General features: G+C 40.1%; 1 long non-coding RNA gene across 1 annotated transcript in view; it reads right to left on the bottom strand.

Moving 5' to 3' along the window:
• Window positions 1–14,573, bottom strand: part of LOC125965693 (uncharacterized) — a 146,569-nt gene extending 131,996 nt beyond the window's left edge. The window contains exon 1 of the long non-coding RNA XR_007479925.1: window positions 14,393–14,573. This is a non-coding gene — a long non-coding RNA (uncharacterized LOC125965693). The remainder of the gene's footprint in view (window positions 1–14,392) is intronic.
• Between the last annotated feature and the right edge of the window lie 400 nt (window positions 14,574–14,973).

Here is a 14,973-nt window from a genome sequence, read left to right on the forward strand (position 1 = left end):
AAGGGCTGGGATCAGGAGGGACAGATTACTTTCAGATCTAGGTGATTGTGGAGAAATGGTGAAGAAAAAATAAAGGACAGTTCACACTAAGACAGGAGTTCCTGGGAAATGTCTGTGGGACTAGTAGGAGGGAAGGCAGCAGTAGAGTGGGGAGAGGTGGAAAAGAGCTAAAGAGGAAGGAAAGAGTAAGAAGGGAAAGCAGAGGAAGGGGCTGTGTGCCTACAATGGTGACTTTCCATAGCAGGATCAGAGAGAACGTTGTTGGAAGGCTTAGCAAATATGTATTAACCACTGTGAGAATTCTATAGTGAGGAAGACCAGCCAGGAGACCCTACTAGGTCTATAGTCTTAAAAGAAATCTTGGTGTTTGAAAGTGGGTGTCAAGAGGGACCTGGGAGGTGATGAACCATCACCTGCAGTGGTGTGCGGGGGCCGCTGGCTCTGACTCCTGAGAATCGACTGTACACTTTTCTTTCCTACTCTGGGCTCTGTGCCTCTTACTGGTACATGAAAGAGGTCATGGTACGTGTATTTACACCACAAAAATTGACAAACGCTACAAATCAGGGTCCCCCTCCACCTTAGAGCCAGTTGTTAAACATTCACTGATCTGCTGCCACGACTCAAGTTGAGAACAGGCTGTTGCATGAAGCAGTGAGGATGGAACCCCGTGAGAACATTCTCACGAGAGGAGGGACACCCTCTTTGCCAGGGTGAGTGTGTACAGAGTAGGTACAGGTATGGTTTTCCTTGAGATACTATAATGAATGGCTGCTCACTGGTCAGAACCGTCTACTGATCCATCTGAGAGAATTCCAGAGGATACGACCGGAAGAAGTTGAGCAAATGAAAGTAAATCATAAACAATGCATCAGGCAAGCAGAATTCAGTCAAGAGAAAATTAACCCATTCCTTTGAACCAAGCATGCTTGGTGAGCCTTACAAGTTGAAGCTGGCGCCTTCTTCCTGTTTGCACCCACTGCAAGCATGTAAAATTACATCCCACCTACCTGAAGCCTGTCACGGTTACCTGTGATCCTTCAGAAATCCTTTCTACTATATCCTAAGTTGCTGCTAGAAATTTCCAGCAATTGTGTCTGTGTTTTCCGGTTTGTGGAGGAAATAAATACTTTCAAGGCCCCACTGTTGCCCTGTCCCACCTTCTGAATCCTCATACTGGGTTTAGTGCTTTCAAATAAACGCTGCTGCTGAGTAAAGAAGTTGTTATTCTAGGAATATAGTGCTAAATGAGAAAAGCGAGTTATCAATTTCGTCTTCCTTATAATTTTCTGGGTCTCTCCCCCACCTTTTTCCCTTAACTTTCCTTTTTAATTTTTTTTTCCATGTGGCATGTTTTCCATGCCAGTCTTATACACAGGGTTTCTTCGGGACTAGAAATGCATAAGAAGCTTAACAAGAGGAGATTTACCTAGTAACTATAGTGCTCACATAGCAGAGTTATCCATCACTCATTCAATAATATTTGTTATCCATGATGTGTGTGATAGACACTGTTCAAGGAATCGTATGTCATACAGAGCAGTGGCTCACAAAGTACATGTCGGAACAGCAAGAAGATGCAGCCAGCAGGCGTGTACTTTCTACCTTGACTTGGGTTTAAATTAAATGGCTTCTTATTTGTAACTGTATTTACCTGAACATGCCTGAGTATTGACCTTGTGAATGCCTTTTCCTTTGTTATTTTTAGTTTTTTAGCCTTACATCTTGGGAAATATTTAGTTTTCAGAGTGGACACAATTCAGGTTAGTCATACTCTAGGAAATATACTGAGATTGCTATAAAGGGTACTTGTGGGAGACTGCTGTGGATTTGTTCCCCCAAGGGCAGCCATATATGTCAGTGAAATGGTATGTGTGTTGGAGGGCGGAGAGGAGGGAGTCAAAATGTTATTTAAAGGATGGCTATAGGTCTTAATGCACGAAAGGATCGCCTCCATACTTCAGTTACCATGCCTGGCCTCTCTACCATTCATCACCCTTTTTCTAATACAATAAAACCCTTTGTTAAAATGTAAATAATATTAACCACTTATAACATTTCTTAAGGAATGTCCTAAACAGAGATCTGAGTGAGTTTGTCAAATTACATGTACGTTTTCACAGGAAAGGGGGGTTTAGGAAATAACTGGGGTATAGGCTTTGCAGAGGAGGATGTGCAGGGGAGGTCAGGAGGTTGCATGAGAGTACTCTGGGGAGGTGGCCTAAGAAAGAGGGGTATTACTAGGATGCAAGATCTATTGCAATTAGCAGAGATACAAAATAACACTGGCCAGAGAGAGAGAACTTTATTTCTTTCTCACTGAATGGCATAGAGATGGCTGGGGCCAGTATTGTGGGGTGGCTTCATGAGGGACCCAGGGACCCAGGCTCCTTCCCTCTTGTTGCTCCACATGCCGCCTAGAATGTTGTCTTCCCTCTAAGCCTCACTAGCTGAGGATTCTCGAATGTTAGTACACATGTGCTCTCAAACAATTTTGCTGTGCCCTACTCCACTGCCACTCTACCTGGTAACCACTACATCCTTCCATCCAATAGGTGGTTAACACTGGCACTCACAGATCCCACACACTCTCAGGCTCTACCGCCCACTGGTGGCTTGTTTTGATAAGTCTATGGGGTTATCTGTGGCTCAGCAGGGAAGCATGTTCTTTCCTCTTTGGTTACACTCTGGTCTAGAGTTCCTGAAATAAGACTGTTTATGCTTCATTGTTCTGCAATTATCTTAGGAAAAATAAAACAAAATCATTTCAGCTTTAATATACAGTCTCTGCTCTCCACTGCCCTTGATATGCATCCAGAGAGCTAGGTTGCAAAACACATCTGGGAGGCAGCAATCAAGCTGTATTCAGAATCACTTCTCCTCTCTTATAATGAAATATTATAATAAGCTCATTAACGTAGGATCCTTCTTCCCCAAAACAAGATCTCTTATCCTCGTCTCTCACTCTAAATACCTTTCTTTGGACTTGCCCTATTAGTTTAGCAGATATGCTCAAATCATTCACATTTAAAGTGGGGATTGAGTGGGCATAGTATTGGATATGGGTTGGGGCATAACATTTTGAAAACCATGATACATGAGAACTGGAACAATGAATTTCTTCACTGGGATCCCTCCATAGCATGAAACATACCATTCAATACAGCAAAAGTCTCTGAAATTGTGACATTTGTATTGATCTAATTAGCCAACTGTCGACTGCAGCATCCCACTTGAGGGTTGAATGTATCTGATTGAAACTTCTGTTGTGATTGTAAAGTGAATTTAATCTCCCGTGTTGTAAATGACAGTGACAATAAATTCTCAAACAACAAAAATAAAGGTTTTATGATCCAGCAATCGTGCTCATTGCTGTTTACCCAAATGAGTTGAAAACTTATGTCCAAAAATATGCACAGCGGTATTTATGTCAGTTCTTTTCACAATTGCCAGAACTTGCAAGCAACCCAGATGTTCTTCAGTAGGTGAATTAATAAACTGTGGTACATCCAGACAATAGAATATTATTCAGCATTAGAAAGAAATGAGCTATCAAGCCATGAAAAGACAAGAAGGAAACTTAAATGCATCTTAGTAACGAAAGAAGCCAATCTGAGAAAGCTACAAACTGTATGATTCCAAATATATGACATTCTGGAAAAGGCAAAGCTACAGAGACAGTCACAAGCTCAATGGTTGCTAGGAGTTTGGGGAGGGAGGAGTGAATATGTGGAGCACAGAGGATTTTTAGGGCAGTGAACCTACTCTGAATGATACTATAACGGTGGATATGTCATTATACATTTGTCAAAACCCACAGAATGTGACAAGTGACCCCTAATGTAAAGGATGAACTCTGGGTGATGATAATGTGTCAGTGGAGGTTCATCACAGTGACATACCACTGTGATGTGGGATAGTGACAGTGGGGAGGTGATGCAGTGTAGGGACAGCGTGTAAATGCCAACTCTCTGTACTCTCTGCTTGATTTGGCTGTGAACCTAAAATTGCTCTAAAAAATAAATCTATTTAAAAGCAGGAAGTAACCTGGAACTTTCATGAAACAAATATTAACATCCTCAATGTAATCTATATTCCATTAAAATAAATGAAGCCCTACAGTCCACCTATAAAAATGTCTATTCCCAAATTCATGAACCCCAGTATTTTTTCAATAATAATTATACTAATACAGGTAAAATTTTTGTAAAAAAATCCTGAATAATTTAAACAAGAAAAAATTCACATTCTTCTTTCTTTGAGATTATAGGAATATATCCCATATGTTTCAAACCTGACACACTAAATATAATAATCTGGATGAGATCCATATCACAGTCCCCTGACCTTAAAGAATACAGAGGAGACAGATGTCAACAGTTGAAATGTGTTAATGTATGCCGGCTACTTGGAATGTATTATTTCATCGTAATCTCTATAACAGCTTTTACACAGATATTATTCCCACTTTACTAATATTTTGCATGAAACAGGGTCAGGATTTGGTCTTACAAACATGTTTTGTTTTGGAGTCCCTAATTCTCCAGGTACCCAAACTCCTAGATAAGAATACTGGGTTTCCTCAGGTTATTCACTCAGAATTATATGAGAAAATTTAACAACTGGGCCAGAGGCCTTGAATAGGAGGAAACACTGGAGACCTAGCCCTGTGAGCTAGAAGTAGGAAAGGATAGCAGAAAAAGTAGGAACTAGTCTAAGGCAGCTAAAACTGGGGTTAAAAGAACCCTCAGGAAGGAGAGCAGCACACTGATCCACGATGGGATAAGAAATGCAGCCATTTTCCTAACCAGGATGAGAAGGTTAAAGGAGGACAAGGAAAGGATGGCTACAGATGAAAAAAAAAAAGGAAAAAGAAAAGATGAAGATGAACCACAAGTGGAGGCACCCAGCAATTGTGGGCCAGTGGTGGGGAGTGGGGAGTGGTGGTGATGGTAAGCCATAAAGGGGAAGGAGGGGGTTAAGAATTTTTTAAATTTTTATTTTTATATTTTACTTCTGAATCCCGGCTCTAACCAGCTTGAAATTGACCTCACTCTCACCGTTCCATGTACTGATATGGGAAATAGCATCATTAAAGCAACAATCTACTAAGTTTGTCTTTGAGGCTTTGAATCTGAAATATGGGGATGACCCTGACATTGGAATCCCGGTCACTTGCTCAATGTCAATGTCAGGATCTTCCCAATATGCCACATCCCTGCCATGGAGTAGGAAGAATAAATCATAATTATTTCTAATAATTGTCAGTTAGCTCAAACCCAACTAACATTTTCTTTCCTTTTTACCCCCTTCCTCCAGATGATTAGACATTTCTGGCTCCTGTGTGTGTCTTCTGCTCCACTGATGAGAGCTGTGTGAAGCTGCAGTGGTTCTCAAGCCTAGCTGCATACGAGACTCACCTGGGCAGCTTTTAGAAATAAAAAGCCTGGGCCTCACCCCAGTAAAACTGAACCAAAACCTTGGGGGCAGGGAGGGCCTGGGCAATGGTAGGTTTCAAACCCTCCCTAGGGGATTCTCATGTGAAGCAAGGGCTTAGAACTACTGATAGAGCACCTTTCTCTCTGAACTGCATGTTCAAAGAAACTAAGGATGAGATGTTATGTATTGAATTCTTGAGCAGGCTTTATATTCTTATATGTGAGCTAGGACCTCTGCTGTGAGATAATCTGTCTGTTAATAAAACTACCTTCAAAATTTTAAAGATTGAGATTTCTTGTTTTCAGCACAAAGAATAGCATATGCCAGTATCAAAAGGAATTTGGATTTAAACAGATCTGGCATTTTTCCTTTATATCTTTTTTTTTTTTGGTCAATTCATTATCATCTTTTCCAAGAAAAAGAGCAAGAAGTGAACATTTCCTTTGTATAATCACTTGAATGTGAATGCCAATAATTCCATTCTAAAAAAACCCCAGGTACACAACTAGAGTGTGCTAGGAAGAAAAATTAAATATATTAAATTCACAAGAATGGTTTCCAGATACTGAACCTTTAAATAACTTCAGGTTTTAGAGGGTCACTTATATCTGAAGTGTGACTAGCAACAATAAGAAGCTACAGGATCCTGACAAGTGCTCCAGCACTAGAACATAACATGATGAAAAACCTGCAAAGAATTGCTTGTTTCCTAGAAATATGAGATCTTGTTAAGAATTTTAAAACTATTAATTTTTAGAAGGGGGGTGTTTTTCAGGACTCTCTATTTTAGGACTAAAGTCTCTTGTAATTGAATAAAAGTAAAAGGAACATTAAATATCAGCATTTGCTGTCACGAGCTAAGGATGTTTCCTTAGATACAGACTAAGTTTCTCTCCCCCAGGGCACCCTGCCATAGGGATTGCTTAGGATGTACATTTGCACTAATGTGCACATCTGGTAAAATGACATACATGTGACCACATGTGACCTTCAGTATTTTCAACCTGCGTGAAGCTTGCAGACTGCCTTTGGTGTTGACTTTCCTCTCTCTAGAGTTTGCAAGAAATTTCCATAGTTTCTAAGTAAATTGGTGTTTTTCACAATCTGTATTTTCCATTTATATACATATATACACACACGCATGTAACTCTATCCATGACAGAATAAAATCCTGAAATCTCACCTTCTTTATGAAGATTTTAAAAATTGAGTTCTTCAACTGACTAGACATGTTCACAAGACTCTCCTGGTTATTTGCCACCAGTACCTCTTGTATATAAGAACTACATCCCCTTGCTTGATGAAAAGGCAGGGCAAATAGATGCTTTTGTAGCAGGGAAGGACTTTCAGACTCATGAATTTTAGGCCCCATTATGGTTGGCTTGCAAAGACCCCATGTCAGATCTATAAAAATATTTGCAGAATCTTGGCCCTCCTTGTCAAGTGGCAGACAGGGGAACATCAAACTCCAAAAGATGTGTTTTTTTGTTTATTTGCTGATGATTGCATGGTAGAAAATGAAAACAATCTATTAGATCCTGAAAGAATTGATTATGAAATGTATTATGTATACAAAGCAAACAGTTTAAAAATGTTTTTAAAAGGATGGAAAAATCACAAACCCACCATATAGATTTGATAAACAGATCTGGGTTCCAGTCTTGCTTCTATATATCCTTACTTAATATTCAGTAATTTCCAAAGTATCTCCAAGCCTTAGGGTCTCAACTGTAGTACAGCCAGAATACTTCCTACCTCACAGGTAGCTGGGAGGGATTAGATGAGAAAAGGTTTTCAACACACCTAACATGGCATCTGGAATATATGAGAGATAGGACTTAATAAATGTCAATTACCAACTCCTTCCCCTTTGTCCTTAGAAATGTAAATGCAAAAGTAGTATTACTACCCAGGACTTCAGAGGAGCTGAATTCTGACACTAGATCTTAATAGTTCATTATATTTTTCCCTTGGACCCTGAAAAAGTGCAGGGTGCAGCCAGTTCTTTGAGTATGAAAAGTAAAATAAGATCCCTGTAAGGAAAGCCTGGATGTGTAAGCTGGTGTTGCTGGGTTGCTTTTATCTGGGATCATGATAACCCATTATGAGTGTGCTTCAGCAACCTTGAAAGTGGATAGCAGCAAAGTGCAGCACACTGTACAAAAGCAGTAGGAGACAATGCATCTTTCAAAAATGTTCTGAAATCCTGATCACGGTAGTGTCACAGAGATTAACGGTAAATTACAAAGTAAGTGCATGATAGCAATACATTTTTAAATAAAAGTGAGGGTGTGTGAAATCATAATAGGCATCTTCTTTCTGAATTTCTTATTTCCATGTCTTTAGTGAAAGAAGAGACATAATCAGAAGTAGATTAGGAGCACAACCCAGAAGTTGGTCAGGATAATACGGCTTTAAAAGGTGAAGGTCATGTCACCTTCTCCATTTTAGCCTCTATTACACTCCTGAAGACAAAGATAAGCATGTTTCTATTCCATAGAGTAGCCATAAAACCAATACAGAGAAACTGTTAATACTTAGTGCAAATGCCACTTGAAGCAAATACCCTCAAGAAAAAGAGACTTTGAGAGCAAAAAGGGACTTTGGAAACAATCTTACCCAGCTGTATCATTTTACAGGTGAGGAAAATGAAGCCCTAAGATGTAAAGAAGACATGGTGGTTAGTTTCAAAGCCTAGAATTGAACTAAGGCCCTCTGACGCCATAGTGGTTCTCTTACCATCATTTGTATGGTTGGGTCTAAGAGTGTGAGTTGAAAGCATTCAAGTATAGCTACTATTTCCACTCTATAACAGGATTCATTAAAAGTCACAAAACAGTAAACGGTGATTTTCACCAACGAAGATGTTTTTATTCTAATTGAAACTATTTCATCATCTATAATTCTGCACAAATTGAAAAGACTGAGAGTGCTGGATAGGTTTTTCACATGGGGTTCAAGTGGAAGTGGTTTGATATAAAAAATTATTTTATTTTCTTATTAGGTTTATAAAATTTGGCAACCATGCCTATTTCCCTAAAAGTACTGCCTTTGGATTATACAACTTGGAGGTCAAGAATAATTAATGCTTCAAAGTCCTTCTCCTTCTTTGCCCAACTCCTGTTCAAATCTGTCTTCCTGAAAGAAAAAAAAAAGGCCCTGCAAAGTCTTGCCCAAGCCTGAGAAAGCTTTATGTTAGGTTGTAGGGAAAAACAAGGCAAAATAATATAAACAGCAACCCTGACAGCTGAGATGAGAGCCCTTCTCCCCGTGCTTTCCCTGGCTGCTCTGTCAAGATCTTGATGCCTGGTGATGAATAGACTGCATGTGTGCAACAGAAGATAAAAATGATCTCTGCTGGCCCTTTCCCAGCCACAGATGTCATGGCCTTGACCTTAAATATCTTATTGCAGCCCCAGTTTGCTGAAATGCTCGAAGGCAAAATACTCTGTGTCACTCCACCTCAGTGCGGTGAGAGGCTCCCAGAGCCTGGGAATGTGCTCATATTTGGTGATGCCTTCCTGCGTCACTAAAGCAATCAGATGGATCCAGCCTGAGGAGACAATAAGGGCTGGACAAAAGCCGAGAGGGCAAACAGATGGGTAATAATCCCCTCTTTTATTATTCGTGCCTATGGAGAATTATTCAGCAGAATTGAATTCTCTGATGAACAGAGCCCCAGACGGCTTTATGCAGTTAAAATTATGGGATTTTTCCTTTCTATTTGCTTCTGTGCTTTGAGGGAGATGGTAAGATGATATTCTTATTCATAACAGTAGTGATATTTGCAAAATAAAAAGGGATCCACTGATGTCTGTGGCAATCAGTAGTGTGATGCCAGAGAGCGTGAGCTCCATTCAGCCAGAGCCCCTTCCTCATGGGTCAGGATATATAGGGGATATCTGTCAACACCCTCTGTAAGTTCCCAGGGTCTATGATGGACAGGGCTCTGGAAGAGAGATGGGACATCCGCTACTCAGAATTGACTTTGGAAATCAGAATGACCCGGAGAGCCAAGCAGATAATAACCGCCCCCCTGCATTTCATAAGTTTTGAAATAATTCAGTAATCTGTGACTCAGAAAGCTTCAGCCAATTGATTTGGGAAAAAGAAGTCCCCCATAACCCAGGATTAGTAGGCTGGGAAGTGAGGAGGCACTGGCTGCAATGGAAAGTGCACGGGCTACTTTCCTATTTTACATGCCCTCCCATGTCCCCAGTCCACTGCATGGCTCCACGAGGGTCCTGCAGGCGGTGTGGGTACCAGTGGACAGCAGGGGTGAGGCACGAACTCTAGGGCTGCTTACCACTGCAGGGCACCCCAGCCGACTGCTGCTATAATCTTGCTGAGTGTAGCTTTTGTAGGCTTACATTCCCCAGAAATGTAGCAGGATAGGTCTTCTAAGCTTAGGCTTAGAACCTGACCAGATGTGGAAGAATTCTTTCAGACTCGATTACCTTTGTTTTGGGGCTGCTTTTCAACAGGTGTTTAAAAAAGAATAAGTATAATAATAACCTATGTTATCGCATACCCTGGGAAAAAAATCTATTTCTCATCAAAGATGTTTTGTTACACAAAAAGAAAAACAAACAATAATAGCTACTATTTATTGAGTTACTAAGGACGTGTGTGCGTGTGTGCGTGTGTGTGTGTACACTTACAGTATGTATGTGGATATATATCTTTAGAAGTTAAGTGACTTTCTTAAGATAATACAATTAGTAAACTCTGGAGCCTAGGACTGTCTGATTCCAAACCTCAAGGTCCTTCCACAAAACCAAGCTACCGCATCTCTTGCACTCAGTTGCAATTGATCCTACACTGCCTTATCCTCTTAACTCTCTTTTCATATTTCCTTAACTACATTGTAAGCAACTTGAGAGCAGGAGCCCCATTCTATATTTGTCTTCCCCGCAAAACCAAATAGGAGTCTAGAGAACACTCTCTTCAGGCCACAGCCAAACTTCCTTGTGATGAAAGTCTATTGTATACATCCTGTGATTATTCGATACTGTTATGAGACCTCAAGACCTCATTTCGTTCGAAAGACATGGTGGGAATAGTTGGGATCAGACTACTGAGGGCCTTGTATGCCATTTGTGGCATAGACACTGCTCACTGGATATCCATGTGCCCCTACATTTCCCAGCCTCTCCACATTGGCAGCATTTGGGACATACAACTAGTTCTGAGGGCTGGGCTGTGAGCAGAAATGACATGCATCTGGACCATGGCACTTAAGAGTTAATGTTCCTTTTCCATTCTTCTCCTTCATCATCATGGTGCTATGAGACAGTAGCATCACAAGATAAACAAAGCCTGCATTTCTCAATAATTGGATGAGAACTCTTTCATCAGACTTTGCTAGTGAAAGACACTTTTGTTTTCCTAAACCACTGAGATATAGGGGTTTACATACTACTACTGCAAACCCTATCTTTTAAAAATTTATATACCGTGCCATAAGATTTGGACTTTATTTTAATGGAATTGGCACATTAGAAGCTTTCGTATAGGGAAGCAGCAATGGAAAATATCTTAACTACCAAATTAGCTCTTTTTAAAATCATTTCCTTGTATTTTCTTTCCTACTGGCATTTCCCGAAGGTCATTTACTTTTCACTCATTCATTCAACAACTGATTGTTAATCATCTTATTTATCCACTAGGATATTTCTGGTACAGGACATTCAGAGATGATGATCTGGTTATTTATTAAATATAGAAATAAAGTATATTATATGCCAGACACTGTTCTGGTACTTGTCAAATATTTACTTATTTAATCCTCACAGCAATGCTAGAATGCACTATCATTATCCTCATTTTATATATTAAGGAAACTGGAACCCAGAGAAATTAAGTAACTTGCCCAAGGTCACAGAGCTGCTAGTGGGAAAAATAGGACTTGAACCCAGGCTGTCTTCCTCCAGAATCTGGGCTCTAATCCACCACGTATGTTGATGACAGTGTGATAGTCTAATCAGTGCAGAAGATGGAGTCCTAACAGACCGTGATGGCCAACTTGGTCCTCGTCCCCCCAGCCTCACCCCATGGGCCTTATTGAAGCTGAAAATTCCCCCCTTCTAATGCATCACAAATATCACCCTGGGAGTTAGGTTAAGACCAGGAAATTCTCAGAAAAATGCTGAGAGAACTAACAGGGAATTGATCCCATCTCTGCATTCCCTTAATGTTTTCTTTGCATTCCTATTAAGCCACTGCTCATACCACATCTTTATTTACTTACTTAGTTATACACAAGTTTTATTCATTTTGGTACGCTTACAGCACTTACCTCACTACACAAATATGCAGAGTAAATGTCTGACAGATGATGTAAATGAAAGAATGAGTAATATAACCTGAGCCATATCTACAGCTAAAATTTTAGCATCTTTGGATATTTCTGCTGAAACGGTGGGGTAGACAATCCAGCAGTTAATAAATTCTCTTTCTGCCGTATTATCAATCCTGATGATATAACACTCTGAACAAGTATTAACACTTAATTGTTGTTCCAACTGTGGAGTAATATTTCTATTCTAGTTCTGAGAAAATAATAATAAAGGGCATATACTGATTACTCAGTATGAGTTAGACAGTTGTTGTGGACTAAATGTTTGTATCCCCCGAATTCATATGTTGAGCCCCAGTTCCCAAAGTGATGGTATTTCAAGGTGGGAAATTTGTGAGATGATTAAGTCATGAGGGTATAGTCCTTGTGACAGGGATCAGTGCCTTTATAAGAAGAAACATGAGAGAGATGATCTCTCTCTCACCAACATGTGAGTATACAGCAAGAAGGCATTCATCTGCAAAGTAAGAAGAGGGTCCTGAGCAGGAACAGAGACAGCCAGCACTGAGATTTTGGACTTCCCAGACTCCAGAAATGAGAGAAATGTTTGTTGTTTAAGCCACTCAGTCTATTTGTTACAGCAGCCTGAACTAAGCAGTCTCATAAGGACTTTATATATAACTTATTTAATCCTCATAGTCATATACAGCCAATTCTCATTATTCATGGTCATTATGTTCTACAATACTGATCTGATGTTTCTAGGAGAAATAAAGGGTTAGGTTCCTGAAAGCATCTGGTTGAAATATTTTCTCTGACTGGTCAATACATAATCTTGTTTTATGTGTGTTTCTGTTGAAAGACACTTTATTTAATATATGATATTGATTAATTTACATTGAACTCATGGCCAATAGCACTCAGACCAACTCATGCCTGAACAAAGCTTCTCTAATGCATATATTTTCTCCATAAGGCACATCACAACCCTCTTGCACTTAGAAGCACCAGATAGCATTTAATACTATGTTTAGGGTCATTTTAAACAGTGAAATCACCAATAAAAGCACAAATATGTTAAACATGTGGCACTAAATAGACCATAAAAAGGACAATTGTTTATGGTATGAGAGCTGAAACAAGTCAGAGCATCACCTTGTCCAACCTCAGCTGGGAGTGTGCATGCTGGGCAACTCAAAATTTTCACCTTTCTTTGCATGCTTGCAAATGACCACAAAAATGCCATGAGTATTGATCTTGGGGTCATAAATAAATTGTAGCGAGAGTAGGTAAATTCACAAACATGGAATCGGTGAATAATGAGTGCACAGGATGAATGCCTGTGTTCCCCCCGAATTTGTATACTGAACCTCTACCCCCCAGTGTGGCTGGACTTGGAGGTGGGGCATCCAAGAAAGTAAATTAAGGTTAAATGAGGTCATAAGGGTGGGGCCCTGATCTGATAAGATTAGTGCCCTTAGAAGAAACATGGCAGAGCTCCCCACTCCAGCTTATAACTATTGAGAAGAAGCCACATGAGGACATGGTGAGAGGGCAGCTGTCTGCAAGCCAGGAGGAAAGCTCTCACCAGAAACTAAAACAGCCTGAACCTTGATCTTGGACTTACAGGTTCCAGAATTGTAAAAAAAAAAAAAAAAGTAAATCTCTTTTGTTTAAGATAATCAGTCTATGGTATTTTATAATAACAGCTGAGTAGACTAAGACAATGAGGATCAACTATACTATTATAACTCCACTTTAAGGATGAGGAAATTCAGGCACAGAGATCATATGTAACTAGGACATAATGATAATATCTACTATATTTAATGGACCAGACTTCAAACCTAAGCAGTCTGAGTCCAGATTATATGATTTAAGTGCTAGAACATGTTGCTGGACTACTTCCCTTGATGAGACCACATGATTAGGCTGCCCTTCCATTTGAGCTCTGAAATACACGTCTTCCTTTCCTGACAATATAGGTTCTCCTGCAGCTCTCAGATTCCCTAATGGCTCAAGACTTAACAAAAGAGCAGAATATAGATATGACACATTCTCTGAGAGCTGGGAGATGATCCTCCTGCCTGGATAGGACTGGAACACCAGTTCTCTCAGCTTCCTGCAGTGAGTCAATCTCCTCTTGAAAATTTCCTCTCCTTGGTCATTTTGTATCCATTAACCAGGGAGAAAGCTTTCCCAGTGCACTGCCCATATTACTATATTGTAACAATTGAAACTATTAATTACTTTCTTTCCATATGTTTGAGTGCAGCCAACATACTTTATTTAGTGATACTTGAGTTCATTGATTCTTAATACTTTTTGGTTCACGGACCATTTTGATAATCTCAGGAAAATGATTGACAGATTCCCCCAGAAAATCACACATGCAGAATGACATCGAAGTTTTGCATAAATTTCAGAAGCTCAGGTACCTTCCCGCTTCTGAAAACCCTTGCTGTATTGATAGCCATCTCATTGACACAGGAAGGATGGAAGCCTCTGCTTGACTCAACACAGTGTTAATGACAGCAAATGGACCATCTAGATGGGAAGGATGGGCATGAATGTGAAGGTGAGTCTCTGGTCATTGCAGAGCCTCTTTCATTACATCAGGCTTACCTTTATCAGGTTTCATTACATCAGGCTTACCTTTATCTTGTATTTCAACACCTCATCTTTATTCTCACAGTCCTTTAGCTGTTTGCAAGCCCTTCTCACTCTTAAACAGGAGCAAAGCACAACACGTACGTGTAAAGAAACGTTCTGCTTCCCTTCAGAGGCGCATTGGTTTCTGAACCTTGGGAAATGGGTGATGTTACCACATGGTCAGGCAGAGTTTCCAATGGCAACTGAAAGCAGAATAGCAGGAAACCAGTTCAACAGCTGACACCAAAATGCTTTTCCATATGTAAAGCTGTCTTAAACCCACAAGAGACACTGAGAATAAACTTTGTGCTTTCTTTTCTTTTTGCTTAATACCAAATGGGTCAGAGAGAAGCGCTGGACACTTTTAAAAATGCACTTATAATTTTGAATCCAAGCTGTGAGAGTACCCATTGGAGACAACTGTTCTCTCATGGCCTGCTTTGAATAAACAATCACGGCTCTGTGTGATATTACTTCTTAACTAGATTCTAGCATTGAACTCTTGGCTTGCCATGGTTACTTGCATTTTAAACCAGCGTCTCCTTTTCCTTCCCCTTGGCTGAGATTCCTGCTTACTTGGCAGT

Source organism: Orcinus orca, chromosome 10 (assembly GCF_937001465.1).
Source record: "Orcinus orca chromosome 10, mOrcOrc1.1, whole genome shotgun sequence".
In the NCBI taxonomy this organism is placed as follows: Eukaryota; Metazoa; Chordata; class Mammalia; order Artiodactyla; family Delphinidae; genus Orcinus; species Orcinus orca.